This window comes from Oreochromis niloticus, linkage group LG16, assembly GCF_001858045.2.
Source record: "Oreochromis niloticus isolate F11D_XX linkage group LG16, O_niloticus_UMD_NMBU, whole genome shotgun sequence".
Lineage (NCBI taxonomy): Eukaryota > Metazoa > Chordata > Actinopteri > Cichliformes > Cichlidae > Oreochromis > Oreochromis niloticus.
In genome coordinates, this window is record NC_031987.2 from 10,255,018 (window position 1) to 10,271,001 (window position 15,984).

Here is a 15,984-nt window from a genome sequence, read left to right on the forward strand (position 1 = left end):
CTATTTGAGAAGAAAATCCACAGGGCGGCACATTTGAAACATTAAGGGGTCGAATCCTTGCACCATTGTATTATTTACTGATGGTGAGGATGACATGCTGCAGATAGCTGACAGAATAGCGTAGCTCTTTTTTTAAAATTTAAAATGTTGCATCTCTTTCATGAAGGCAATTCATTGCTAAACATTCATCAACACAACAAAGGGTCCATCACGTGGACCATTGATGAATAGTCCAGCTCTTAAAAATCTAAATTGCCTTTGATTAAACAAAATTACTGTAGGCAATTATACAGCAGCATGATATGAATTGAGGACATTTTTTTATTATTTTGTGATACTAAAATGCAAATGTCAATCAGGTCTTTAGAAACAACAGGATTGAAAAAAATCAGTTTCATCTGGAAGTATCAACAAACTAATCATGTTTTGATTTTCTTTACTTTCTTTCTTTAGTTCAGGGTCAAGGAGGGGGTGGAGGGGGTCACCTGTTGTTGACCCTTAGGTGAAAGGGCGGGGTGCACCCTCAAGAGGAAGTAAGGTCATCACAGGGTGAACACAGGCAGATAGGGATACATCCTCAGATCTATGCCTACGGCCAATTTAGAATCACCAATTAGCCTAACAAGCTGTGTTTGGACTGTGGAAGGAATATGAAAACAACCCATCCAGGTACAGGCAAAACGTGTTAAGGCACACAGAAAGGTTGCAGCCAACCAAAAGCTGCAAACCAGGAATCTTGTTTCTGTGAGACAACTGTGCCACAACAAATACCTTTCTTCTCAAATCTTCATGAGTTATAAGCTGAGTAAAATATTTAACAATTAAAACACCAGGCAGTCTAAAGCCCCTCCAGAGTCCATGACATAGATGTGATCTGGATACCAATAAGCACCAGCATACCCTGGCACTCGTAACTGTGCCACATTTGTGTAAGGAGAGATTTCCACTCCAAGGTTCTGGTGCTTGGCCAGAAGGCACTCAGCACCAGCACAGCCAGTGAGTGCCAGCCATTATCCCATTGTTTGGAGGCACACAGCTTGTCCTAATTAGATGCAAAAGAGCAGAGAAACTGTATCTAGCACTACAAATGAGGAGAGAGAAACATGTCTCACAGCCTGTTGCTGCAGGTTGAAGTGTAATAAAATAATGAACTATCACAGGAGCTTCTCCTGTAGAGAGCAGAGCACATCAACAGGCGGCCTTTTGAAGCAGGCAGCTGCTGTGGAGAGCAAAGGGCCAATGCAGCATCGTGACAATGCAACACTGATTCTTGCACCTCAGGTGTCAGGGCAAAAGGGTGAAATTCGATCGATAAAAATGCATCATCGCAGCATCTCATCCACATGTCAACACAAAACCCAAACAGCAATAAGTGAATCAGTAGATGTTTTTAAAATGTTAGCTTATCTACCGTTAATTACATGTAAAAAGAATGAAGACAGAGTGTATCTACACAGAGAAGGAGTCCATGAAGATAAGGACAACACTACATCAGTAGGCAACCAGATGGAAAGACCAGAAACTCGGGCGACCAAGACAAATGCACAAATCTTTTAAAATCACTGATGGATTTTTCAAAACTTTTTAAAACGTTGGGTTCTCGTTGTCATTATACTCACGTTATATAAAATGCATTATTTAAAGACAGACAAAAATGAGGGTTGTTTAATGGAATGTACATCTGTGTGTGGGTGTTTTTGTCTGTTTACGCATAATGACACCGTACTAGCAATGTGGATGGCAATTAAGTAAATGAAGAAATAGGATTATATGGACTATGCAGATTTGACCAATATAACCATATACATCTGTGCTTGCATAAAGCACTAACTTACAGTTATACATTAAGCAAAATGTAAAGGACAAACAATTTGTGATTGGTTCTAGTGTTAATACATTATTATATTATTTTTGGTATGGCAATTTGCAGCTCCAGTACTAAATAGATACTGTGTAGCCAAAGCTACATGATAGTGTTAAAAAAAAGCACACACATCCATGAGCCACTCTGCTGTATCCTGAGGAAATGCTCCCTCTCTGGTGTTTTAGAGTCAGTCCTACTTTATTTATCAAAAGTGATAAATACATACATGCGCAGTTTGCCTTTAAACTACAGCAAATGAACTATTTCTCTTGCTCATGTAATTATACATATTTAGAACCTAATACATATTTCACAACAAGAACTGGGAACACAAGTGATATAAAACAGAATTCAAAACACAAGCCAGTAACACACAAGGAGGATTAACAGACACTCTGAAAACAAGGAAAGGGAAAGGTTGGCCTTAAATACTCCCACATGAGGTTGTCAAGGAAAGTGGACACGGGAGGATGACAAGGCAGGAAAGTAAAACTAAATACAAGGCACATGAGAAAAATTATTATCAAAATAAAACAGGAAGCAGTAACACAAAATATTCCCCACTAAAAACAAAAACAAATCAAAAACAGACTATACCAGCGGATGGCTGTAGATAATAACTGTTGTACCTCTTTTAAAACCTCTTCCATACATAGTGACAGTGATTTGAACTAAAAATTCATTTGAACAAATGTTTTCAAATTTGGATTCGTCACTCCATAAAACCTGTTGCTGCTTATTTTCTTTCTCTCTTTTTATGATTTGGCATATCTTGGCCTCACTGTTACCCTTCCTTAAGCATGACTTCTTGACAGCCATAGTTCCATTAAAACAATTCAATGAAGTGGACGGATGACTGAAAGGCCAGATTTTTCTGTGTCAGGTCTTTGGTGGATTCTTTCCTGCTTCTCTCCTCCAGTTTCCTCAGTTTTTTTAAAGACACACTGCACACCATACTGAGATAAAGCTTCAGGTTTTTTCAGCTAAATAACTCTTTGGGAATCATGTCTGTCAAACAAAGTACACAGTAGTGTATGTAACATCAGTTTAATTAGCATTTATAAGCATTAAATAATTAAAATGTAACAATTCAGAAATGTGATGAAATATATCTGCCTTAGGACTTTATCTTTATCTTTCAGTTTCACGTCAGATGATGTTTCCACTCACACCACAGATCACTGCAAATACTAAGTCACTGGATGAGATAGAGAGTAAATGCAAGTGAGCAACACTGGATTTTTTCTTGATACACTTTTTAAAGAAATATTCCCATCTCATTAGTAATTTCAGCTTGAAGACAGCTTCTTATCATGGTAAATCAGACAAGATGCAACAGCAGCATTTAAAAGAGCCTCAGCAAATCAAAAGAACGTTGCTCTTAAGCAGCTCACTCTCACCTCTTCAGTCTACATTACTAAGTCTTAAAGTACACGCTCTCTTTACTTGCCAGTCATTAGTTGTGACATCGCCTCTTTCTGAATCCATATTGCACAAAAGACTGTTCAAAACCGATTCGAACCCTGAATATCAGAGTAGCATTGCAACTGACTAACTGACTGCACATTTTCATAAGCAGCATTCTTTCATCAGAGGTCGTGCGTTCTGTTCAGGTGAACAACTCCATTCCTTTCTCATTAAATGTAATTACCGTTGACACCTCAAAGACAGCAGCAGAATAACCAAGAAAAAAAGCGCCAATTGAGACAGAATGTCTGTACAGAAGGCCAAGAAAAAGACACATTTGACCATTAAGAGCGAATTGTATTGCCGCACTAATTCTATTACGCGCAAGGAAGATTTAGTGAATATAGCCAGTGATCCAAAGTTAATTGGGGTGACAAAAGCAGGAGATCTAAGCTAAAGGCCAGTGAGCTGACTGGGTTTTGTGACAGACTCCTTCAGCTGCCTGACAACTACAAAACACCCAACGAATAACCTGTGTGGCCAGATGGAAAGAGAACTATAGACAAATAAGCCGGCTACTTGACAAAGACTCTTAAGAGAAGGCTTGTTCAAGCCTCTACATTTGTATTCCAAGTGGATTGCAGGGTGGGGGCTAATGTAATTGAAAACTGTTGGGGTGTTGGGGGTCAGCAAATTCAATAGACTCTGGGGAAAAAAAAAAAGTGTTTGTGTTTTGGGTAGCAATGTGAAGTAGCAACAGCCCTGCAGAGAATTATGATTCTTCTGTCCAAATAATAGCTTCCATCCTGCCCTCTATCAGTTTGATGTGAAGAGGAATAGGAGCATGAAATCATCACCACTAACCATGTCAAGGGTAGCATTTTCTAAGTGGTTTCCTCTAAGAAGGATTTCTTTATTTTAATGGAGTCAGGTGTTTTTAAGCTTAGGTGAAAAAAGGTACATTTTTTAAGTTGAGGTCAAAAGAGGTAACAATTGTTTCCAATAGCCAGACTTTGGTAGTTTATTTGTGAATGGGATCCTAATTCAACCGCATAATTTTTATAGAAAATTAAAGGAGCAGCAACAAAATAAACCATTTGGGGGAAAAAATTACATTTTTAGTCACCTTTTACAGTATTGTACCTCATAAAAGTTCGACCATGATGCGAGTCTATATACATATCTACAGTATGTCAGCTAATGTAGCAAGATAAATGACTCACTGGAAGCTCCAGTTACTCAGCAAGCAAACATAGCAGCAACCTCTCAGGGGTTAGAAATGAAGACAATGTGGAAGTGCCAAAAACTTTAGTTGTCACGAGTGGCCATATCACGCTGGCTCTAAAAGCAAGTCTGTCCCCACAGAATTCCATGTAAAAATGACTAACTTTGCAGCAGGAATAAGCATGTTTACAACCTGGTTCAAACTGGTTTTCTGTCTAACATACAGGCTATGGATGCACCTTTTAGGCTCTCTAGCATTAGTTGTAACTTAGCATTCTACCTTTGCTAAAAAGTGCGCACGTCTGCCTCTAAAAAAAACAAGTTTCTAGCAGCCGCAGTTTTGAAACTGAGGTATCTGAGTGCATATTTTAAAAGTAGTCTTTGAGGATAACCTGCATATATATAGCCAAATGCTTGCAAGGTTTTTAAGTAATCTAGAATTCACCCTAAAATGAAACCAAACTCATATCTCCATTTTCCAGGGATAACTATCAAAGCAGTTTGTTAAGCTCCTTATTTATGAAAATCCATCTGTGGATTTTCTTAGGTGATTATCTAACTAAGGTCGCAGGGTTGTGAAGCCTATGCCGATGCCCCATCTAAACTGACATTTCGCAAAAGGCGTCACCAGTTCATCACACAGAGAAGCAGGCAATCACTCACACTCACTGCCAATTGATCCATCATAAATGTCTTTGGTGGCACAGGAAGAACACACAAAGTCCACACAGAAAGTCCCCGGCAACAAATTCAAATCGTCTTCCTCTGAGGAGACAGTACTAACCACTGTGCCAGAAGTGTAAAAAACTACATTTTAATATCACAAGAGCTCATGAATGTAGCAATCAGACAAATAGTTGCTTATATAAACTGCAATAAATGAACACATTTCTTTCCCTATTACTCTTCCCGAACAGTTTATGCCATAATGCAGGTTACCCCAGATGAATGTAGTAGCTGTAACTGTAATTTATACTCTGTGCATACAGCATGTTTGCACTAGATGTGAGAATATTCTTTTTGTGGAGCTGAAATATGGAACCACCACTGGGTTTAGTTGTTAAGTATAGGTTTCCATTCTCTCCATAGACATTTTAAAAAATGCTGAACCCTAATCATGAGCGAAAATAGCAATTGCTTTGAAAAAGCTGGAAATTGCAGCTCTCTGACATAAATGGGAGAGACGCAATATGTTTTTTTCCCCAAACTTGTACCTTAAAATGGCACATAACTATAACAGCAAGACATTTCTTGTGTTATCACTATGTATTTTTGCTTTTAATGTGCCACGTTATGGCATTAAATACTCAACCCCAACCTGACCTAACCCAAAACATTTCAGATGCCAACATAAGATGACAGGAAAAGGTTTAAAGAAGCACCACGTGTGCCTAAAATAGCATGATATTTATATGCAATCCCACGTGATAATGTAGAGAAAGAATAATTAAAACTCACACAGTGAACAAGCATTTCTTTAAAGCCACCTGAAGACAGCAGGGAGTAAGTACATACCTAGGAGGAAAGAGTTTTTTAAAGTTATGTAACTCTTTAAAGGCCATACTCAGAATTGGAATTGAAAACATATCCTGGAAACATCACAGGGAAGCTGCAAAGCAGGGTGGAATATGAATGACTTTTCCATGAATGGCCTGCACATGCTCAAATTAAAATAAATGGCAGCTAGCTTAATGATATAACTGCATGTGTCATGAGAAAGGTGCTTTCAGATGAAAGCAGTCTCCAATCTCAAGTCCACACCCTCCCGCATGTGAGAAAAAAAAAAAAAATCTGGAGTATTGATACAGTACATGTGCAATGACGTAACCATGGGAACAGCACAGTAATCAAACCATCATGAAGGGATGTTTTCAATCAACAACAATATATTTCCCACTCACTTTACTAGAGCAGTCCATAACAATACATGAAAGACATCATGCTCAGTTCTGCCACCGGCTAACTTGCTAAAGATAGCTAACTTTGGCTAGCATCAACATTCAAGCTAACCGTTTGCAATATTTAGTTTGTACAATCGAGATATCACATTTCTACTTTATTGCTGCACCATTTTTCACTGACACACACATTTACAATATTGCTAGCTGTTGACACAATAAGAGCTGCTTTGATAGCTCTCTTCCTTCACACAAAACATTACCAGAGGACACGGCCACAAGAGTAAGTTCTTCTCAGAACAAAAAGCTCGCTGAGCCTCCCTTTACTGACATGTGCCTTTTTAGGTTATATCCCTGTAAATTTAAATATGTACATTACAGCTCCTGGCAGTCCAACCCGGCCAAAATTAAATTTTCCTCCTTCTCGTGACCGCAACATAAAATGTGATCTCTGACAATTGTGATAAATCCCGTCCTTCCACGGTGCGTGCACACAAGTCCCTCACTGCCCGCATGCTTCTCATTAAAAATGAATTGAATAGTAGCGGGTGTCGCTTTTCATGTGAAAAGGGTGTAAAGCAGTAAAGTGAGTGAAAGTGAAAATATATTACAGCCCAGAAACATTTTGCAGGCATACCAAACCCCTAAAGTGTTCCTGTTGGTTACAAACTGCTTTTGAACTTCCGTGATTTGATATTTCTCGAGATGAAGACATTGTCAAAACACATCCTGACAGTCCTCTCCACAAAGTATTCAAATTAAACCATCAAAGGAGGTACGTTATATTTTCTTAATGCAGATCTGTCATATATAGTAAATAGCTTTTAAAAAATTCAAGGGGATGCCTTTTTTGCTTTGGTTTGTGAATGCATTAAGAGGGGAAAATAAAATAAAAAACATGTCTGCTATTTTTTTTTAAATATGTATCACAGTTGCATTTCAATCAGGAAAAGAAAAAAACATAACTTTCTTCACTTCAAACAAACTAACTAATGGACATACTTTCAAAGGCCAATTTGGTTTCACTGATGACAGCCTTCTAAGAAAAAGCTTTGTTTTAGGGAATTTCTACTATTTTATAGAATCTATCACAATCTGTTGATGTTGAGATGGTCAACCATCCAGTATTATGTTGGAAATATATGTGCACATGTTTGTCTTGTTGTTCACTAATTTTAATAAACTGAAATGAAAAATAACAGAGAGGTTATCCAGTTAATTGCATGCCTTGACTATCAACTGACTGATTAAAGTGATTATGCATATATATCATTTGAGCACACAACAGTGTATCCATCCTGGGAAAGTGATCCTTATTGACGAAGTGTGAAATTACGTCATCATTTTTGTCTGAGTATTTAAATTAAAATAATACAAAAAAAACCCATATATACAGACTGATGGACTCATTACAACCAATAATCAACTTTCCTCCAAAACATTGTCACAATTTATTGCTCATAGCCTCAGCATGAGCCGTGCCTCTCTGTCACAGTTGTGAACAGCATATTCACTGCAAACAACCCTTTTGAGAGCTTTTCAGATGCATCTAATCCTATTAACAGGGAGGTGTAATTGACAAATAACTTTGTACTTGCTCAGCCCTCTCATTGCATCATATTACGGCAGAGATAAACTGTAATATGAAGAGCCCTTAGCGATAAAGAAGTATGCACTAAGCCATCTGTCCTTTATCCTTTTATAATGCCAATGCTTTCACATAAAGAAAACAGTTGTGTAACATTTTACTTGCAGCCCAGAACACCTGCTCACAGTTCATGACTTCAAAAGAGAACTTATGTTCATTATTTAATACAAATGGAAGTGGCCACATGTGCTTGCTATACAGACGGAGAAACTGTGATCACTGTGATTAAGTCAAAAGAAATATTTTAGTGCAAATTTGTTCATAAATATCACTTTGATTATCTATATTACTTGAAACACCATAGGCATTTTCAAATAGAGCATACACCTACACAGTGGAGAAGTTGCACTCAGTTAAGTTGCAATCACTGACTGCTGTTTTTCTCTAAAGAGTTACTTAACAACAGTCTGTCTGATCACAATGTGGGATTGAGACACAAAAACTTTGGAGGACGTTTCTTAAATTATATTTTTAGCTGTATTTTATTACACGTGATCTTTCTAGTTTGTGTGTAATCGTCAATTATCGACCACGGTAAAACCACCTGCTATCTTTTTCACATGTTTCTTATGTCATCAGAACAGCTCTGACCCATCAGAGCATGGACACAGTGGGTCTGCGATATCCTGTGGTGTGTGTGGCACCAGGCTTTTGGCTGCATATCCTTCGGTTCCTGGTTGCAGGATGGGGCCTCTGTGGATCTGGCTTACATCTTGCAGATAACTGATCAGATTGGGATCGAGGGAGTTTGAAGGCTGGGTCAATGTCAGTGCTGTGGGAGTGTGATTGATCTGGAACAGTCCTTAAGTGGGTGGTCAGCCACATGAATACCAGCACACATGGAGAACATTGCATTATAATGAGATAATCAGTGCCGTTTGTTTCACTGGTCAGTAGTTATAATGTTGTGGCTGGTCTGTGCATGATTTTGTAGGTCAACTCCCAAGACTGAAAAATGAAGCCAATGTAAAATACCAATAAGTGCAGTTCCTATTGATGTCCAGTTCAGTCTGGCTCCTAAATACAGTCCATTTCCATAGACTCCTTTGTTAAAATGACATCTTTACAACATTAAGAAACTTTACATGCTTGATATATGACTTACATGGTCCAAAAACTGGGCATCTCTATGGATAGCTTCCTGCATAATAAATATAATATTACTGCACTGTACTTTTGTGGGCTGTGGGCATGGCCAGTTTGTTTTGGGAAACCTGCCAATCAGTTTGCTGTAGCTACAGGTATCTGATGGACTCAACGTCCACTAACGGGACTCACTGGTAGACCTTTCCACCATGTTTGCTGCTTTGGTGGCCTTTGAAGCTTTTTAATGTACCTATCTGGTAAAATCATTGCCCGCTGTGGTACAGACCATCCACAAAGTTTTGTTAAGTAAAGTTCTACTATTTTAGCCTCTTACTTTGTGCTTATTAGATGTCTGTACTTTCATGTCCACCCATGTAGTTTATATATGCAGCTTTAAAATCAAGCTGATAGCTTATCACTACATCTTCTCCAAATATAGCAACATCTGCCTTCGAAAACGTAACAAGGTGCTGAGCGGTGAAACTGTGTAGTCTAAAACCAATGAGTGACTTTACGGTGGCTGCATCTATCTTCTAGACCCATGCATGAGTGGAAGTGTACCTTCAGCTCACCTCAATCATGTACAGACATTACAGGCATTACAGAATAATAATAAGAAGAAGCTTTATTGTGCTTGAGTTGCACAAACACTAGTATGCTATAATGTTAAACCCAGATGGTGAACATGGCAAACATGACATCTACTTTAATGGCCAAACATGTCAGTATCCCTGTGAGCATATTAGCTCAAAGCACCTAATATGTGTTCTTTAACAAGTAACAATAGGCCAATCTGTAAATTAAAATTATACAGGGACTTTAAATGACATAGGGGCACACTGGAGACAAATATACCTTAAATTGGAGAATTCATTGCTCAGTTAGCGTTTCCCTGAGCTGACTGACTGCCAGATGAAGTCTGATTGCCAAGAAACGCTTCCATCTATTTTACAAACTGTAATCTAATCCTCTTACCTTGACTCCTAGTTATGTGCCCTTATAGCCTTGTAAAAGATTAATTAACGCATAAAGCCACCATTATTAGTACAACTCTCCCGCGATGCTGCAAAAATGGATTCAGCACACAAGTGATACCTCAACCCCATGCACATGTGCATGCAGACACATGCACACTCAACCTACACGGAAGTAAGACATTCAGTCCAAATATTTCTTTTCTGAACTCAAACCAGTGAAATCTGTGGGGTCCCTCTGTCTGTAATTCAGCCACCTCCACCAGTCTAAGTGGGCGCAACATGCTGCCTGCCTCCTTGAGTCCAATATACCACCCTCATATTTCAATCAATAATCAGGTGGGGATACAATTAGTAACTTGGAAGGCTTGTGAGAGTCACGTGACGGATCAATCGAGCAGAGAGGCGGTGCACTCATTGAGGTGATTCACAGCCCAACAGTTTGTCCCACGCTCAGCCTGAATCCATGCCGTCTATCTTCTTTATATGAAGCTTTCAAGGCTGGAAATATGCATCTGTCAAATGTCCCCCATTACTCCGGCTGCCTGTCACACCTGGGGCAGCTCACAACCAACCAGAAAAAAAGACGGAGTGTAGCTGTCAGCACAGAACCCTCAGCGGACTGAAAAGGCACCAGCTTCCCCATTTCTCTGACTCTCATTTCCTCAAAACGCGGATATTTTTCTGGGTCTCCAGCTGAATGCTGGGTTAATGAAAGAGGCTGTGTCAGGCAAGCTGAGGCAGCTTCTTTTTGCTCTAGAAAACATTAACACATTTGGTAACCTATATGGCCAACATACAGCACATACTGCACAAAACACGTTTACATCTCTTGGCTTGTAGTTCTGTCACTGATTTTGTATCATTAACAGATGTCAAAAAAGCCCATACCATGCCTTTCCTCGTTGCTGTGTGCAGTGTGGGTTGCATTGCCAAGCAAACAGCATAAATGCCTCAGAACTGTTACACCGTGGCTGTGGAATGTGGCAAGTCTGGTTAAAATGAGCACGTTTTCTGAGTGTGTCCATAAATTAAAGTGCAGTTTCAGCTCCAGCTGTTAGTGTTTCCACTGCAGTGTATCTGGTTGTTCTCTCACTTCAACAACCAGTGTCTTTTCACATCACAAAGCTATTTCTCTCATTTCTCTCCACAGTCCAAGAGAGCGCTGCAAACTATGTCATGAATGAAATATAAGCACACCGCTGTATTACTTATGAGACCCGACGCAACTTTGCTCAGAGCTATTTTCAGATTTCATTTAAATTCATCAGTATGATGAATATTCTTATACCACAGAAATGACCGATAGGGCATCGGTCCTCGAGAAAATATTAGCTAAAGATGAACTTGAAAGATTACTTATCAACAAAGACCACCTTTCAACATTCATCATTACAGCAAAGGCTCTCTTGCAAAGGTGCTCCAAAGCAGACAAACCCACCATGAGACATGATTTAAGTGACACTAATGTGCTTCACTGTTGCATTGCACAAGTAAAATTGCATGGTCCTATTGTTTATTTAAACTTCAAAGGCTAAGCGTTGCTCATGGGGCAGTCTTAAACTCATTTTAACATCTCTGAAATGAGGGAGGCAAAAAGCAAGGTCTGCTTCTGTAATTTATGCAAATTTATATAGTCATTTGCATTTACAAAGATTACACTTTGAAAGGGAACTGTTTTCACAAATGCTATATCCATGAACAGCAATTACTATATAGTTAACACTATGACCTAACCTTCTCTTGTAACACGCAGTAGTAGAATAAACCTACTGATTCTCTCACTTGCTCATTTCAGTAGACATAGATTTGCAATTTAACCAGCTTAAGCCAAGATTAAAAGAATACATTAAAAAAAAATCTACTCAGTCATACTGTATAGCCTCAGATGTTCTGACAGACTCTGAAGATGAGAAAAACTGTTCTTGCATAGAACACTAATAGCTTCACTATCGTGCTTTTCTTTGTTGTACACAAAGTCACATGTGATCACTCTATAAATATACCAAAGAGAAAAATATCTTTGTTCAGGAAGGATGACAGGTCCTGATAAACTGCGTCCGCTGGACACCTGCCGATCTGTGAACACTTGAGCTTCCCTAACTCTTAACTCACTTTGTACCACCAGCTTCGACTAGCGAAAGCCCATTTGCTTATCTGTTTTGTCCCATGCTGCAGGCTTTATTTCTCATTCTTTCAGCCTCATTGCTCATCTTTGTTTTATGCATAATATCTGTGTTCTCTTTTTTATCTAAGGGTATATTCAGTCCTACCTATCAGGTACACTCCTCTGCCTGAAGTAAAATTCCTGAAGTTGTTATTGTCACAACTTATTTGCAATAAAAGCACTTACAAAATGACATTTGAGTGCCTCAACTTTGCTCAGACTGTCTCTCTTAAAATAATCAGACCTCCACTTCAAATTCATCATGGCAAACAGAGCAAGGAGAAACTAGAAATGTGGAGAAATCAATTTGTCCACTACGGGAAGCAAGCAATCAGGCTTTTTGCTTTAAATTTTATGAACCCTCATTGCAAAGCGAAGAAAAAACAAACCAAAAAGAAAAAAGGGTCTTACCTGAGCTCTTGGTGATGCTGATGCTGTAACAGATCCTATCTGTGTCTATGGTTCAGAATCACAGAGAAAGAAGGAGAGAGAGAAGGGGGGAAAGGCAAGGAGAGAGGAGGGGCAAGCAGAGCGCAGAGAAAGAGAGGGAGCAGGAGAAATCAGAGAGAAGGCGAGAAAGTGTCTGTGGACCAAACGGGAGAAAAAGCCAGAGAGGAGACAGCAGTGATAGTGGTGCTCTCACACAGCGCGGCGTTACACTGAAGGGGATGTGCTGGCTCTTGGAGGTGGTACTTCTCAGCCAAATGACATCTGCCTCTCTCTTAAAAACCATTGGCTAAAAGGGATGATTTCCTAATAAGCCATCCCTGCTGTCTCCAAGTGAACACACCCCCTCCTTCTTTCCCACTGCATATGCATACGCAGATGTATGCACACCCACCCACTCTAACACACACATACACACGCATACACACCTACACATGCACAAAGACACAGACCGATATTTTTTTTCCCGTGCAGTCTGCAAAGATTGTCTTTGCCACTTCATTTGCCCTATTTTTCCTCCTCCTAGGCACTTTCCCATTTCTTTATTCTCTGAGGTCCCCCGCTACACACGCATTGTCATTTTTCACAATTGTTGTAGAAAGTGTTTTTGTCTTTCAATTCAAAATTGCCTCCCCTTTCAACTGTGTCTTTTTTGCAGGATACTCTTTGCCTTTTCCAATAGCTTTCAAAAACTTAGACACTATAAGTGGCATTTTGTGATCTATATATTGTAAAGACTTACCCTTTTTACCTATGTTGTTTTTTTGGCCATTATGGAGAGAATGGCTCTTTAGCTCTCTTAGCTTGTAAGAAAAAAAAATAACTCATTCACTGCTTTTACTTTTAATAAGCGTTACTAACTTTTGGAAGTTTCAAATGCTGGTATGCAAATTTGTTTTGCTTTTTCATTGTTTTAATCGCTTTATCCAGATTGTGGCAGAATTTTTTTTAACATGATTAAGGTGGTCAGGTCTTGAGCAGAAAACCACAGAGTTATATACATTACTTCAAGTTTATTGATTTATTCTAACTTTTTAAATTTATTACAGCAATCCCACTTTCTCAAATGTGTGGGAGTTATAAAAAAATATGAAATTCTTAATATGAATACATTACATTATTAGTTTTCAAGTGGTGTTACTGAATAAAATGACTAATTGTGAGTACCATCACACACTCAAAGCAATTTTTTTAAGGTTTGCTGGCATAAAAAATATGATTTAATGCATTTTCATAAGAAAAACCTTCCAAATATGCAATTATTTAACAGCTGGATAAGTGAAACAACACATGAAAACAGCAGTGTACTGTTTATTACAATATTCTGCACACTCACTATATGCCGGGATTGTGCTTTTATTGCCATTTTTACTTTCTAACATCTACGGTGCAACATTAAATGTACTGCAATTAAAAAAAGTCTACAAAAAATAAAACTTCGGCCAGATTAAAATCTTTCAGTGATCCAGACTGAAACTTGGAATGGTGGTTGTTTCTTCAGTCACATCATTAACATGCATAGAAGTGTGCACCATGATTTTGATCAAGAGAGAGAATTTCATGAAAACAGCCTCCACCATTGTGTTTCCCATCCAGCATCTTCATTCACTGTCCTTCTCACCCTGATTGTCACTGCAAATTTTCCCTCTTCCCCAAAATAAAATACAAGTCAAAGGATCACAATTTTAACACTGAAGGAGATCCGGTGCACATCGTAGCCATACAACTGCAAATCTTGAGACATGTGGCAGATGCTCTTTAAAACAAAATAATCTCAGTAATAATTTACTCTTTCCATTCGTCGAGCCTGCAAGCAGTAACTGTTCAAAAAGACGCATCACAGCAAAACAGGGACATTTGTTATTTAATCAGCGATGAGATTAAGTATGGATTCTGAAAACAACAAATATCTGGTCTGATAATCAGCCAGGGCAGTAATGGGGTGATCTCTGCTAATAGTGTCAAATTTACAAACAATTATCACCCATTTTTCATTTTCCAGCAGTTCTACAGCTTAATCTAAAATAAACTCAAAGTGAAATCATCAGCTTATCTCGTTAGCGCTCACTGGCATGCGTAGGACTAACTTTAATGCTGTAACACCTTGCCAAATATTGAGTTATATAGCTGCCCTTTTTTCCTTCTTCTGCTGCTGCTGCTCCCTTTATGGGTCACCATAGCATATCATATGTTTCCATCTCACCCCGTCCTTTGCATCTTCTCCTTTCATGCTGACCTCTGCATGTCATCCTTCACCATATCCATGAACCTTCTGTGTGATTTTCCTTTTTTTCTCCTGCCTGGCAGCTCCATCTTCAACATCCTTTGCCCAATTCACTAGCTGGGCCCACGTCCTCATTTTAGGTTTGTCAGCGTTTTAGTAAGTAAAGGTGAATGCTTTGACATGAACTGAGCTGCGGTTTGGGGAAGGCCTCGAAGGGGACTGGCGATGGCTCCCGGGCCTGGCAGATCCCCGTGTACTAAATAGAAGCCAAGAAGTTAAAGAATAGAGAACAAGGAGGGAGGGAGGGTGGGGCACGTAAACAAGAATGATCAGCTTGCAGAACTGGGGGAACCTTTATAGATGACAGCCAGAAGGAGCGTGTTTGGAGGCGTGGTCCCGCTCCTGAAATTCCGATACATAATCTCCAATAAATCCACTACCCATCCTCTGCATGTGTCCATTTTACCCTTGCCCCTCTAACTTTATTTCCAAACCACTCAACCTGAGCTGTCCCTCTGATACACTCATTTCTAATCATGTCCATCCTGGTCAGTCCCAATGAAAATCCTAACATCTCCAGCTCTGGCTCCTGTCTTTTTGTCACTGCCATTGTCTCTAGCAGATCTAGTGTTCTATTCTAGTTAGTGAAAATAATAATGTTGAACATTTTTTTTTGTTTTTTTTGGTTTGTTTTTTGCAAACCAAGATCATCCTTGTCTTCTATGATGTTTAGACCCGAGCTCAGAAACTAATGACATTAGTGACACCAGAAGCAGTTAGCCTATTTTTCCACATTATACTGTACAACTTTTTACAGCCGCTGAATGTAAAAGGTCCCTGTAATTAAACATTAACAATGGAGCTGTCAAGTTATGGCTGGCATATATATCACTACTTTGTATACTGCAATTTTCTTTAGTGTATTTTTATTCCCATAGCTTTTTCTGTCCATTGTTTTTTCATTCATCATTTCTAATTAATGAGCACATCTGTTAAGATATCACTAGTGTATTTCGTGGCACTGTTGGACTACCTCACTGTTGGG

At 39.0% G+C, this 15,984-nt stretch overlaps 2 protein-coding genes across 5 annotated transcripts in view; one reads left to right on the forward strand and one right to left on the reverse strand.

Annotated features, from left to right (window-relative positions):
- The window catches only part of thsd7ba (thrombospondin, type I, domain containing 7Ba), a 182,929-nt gene extending 169,981 nt beyond the window's left edge, over positions 1 to 12,948 (reverse strand). For 2 of the 4 annotated variants that reach the window (XM_025904052.1, XM_013271403.3), the window contains exon 1: positions 12,680 to 12,947. The gene's annotated coding sequence lies outside the window, so the exon portion shown is untranslated. Of the gene's footprint in view, positions 1 to 12,679 lie in introns of all 4 variants that reach the window. The other 2 variants (XM_025904053.1, XM_025904054.1) reach the window with 1 other exon arrangement.
- Positions 1 to 15,984, forward strand: part of LOC106097784 (serine/threonine-protein kinase pim-1) — a 459,832-nt gene that overhangs the window by 272,293 nt on the left and 171,555 nt on the right. The gene's annotated exons all lie outside the window — the stretch shown is intronic.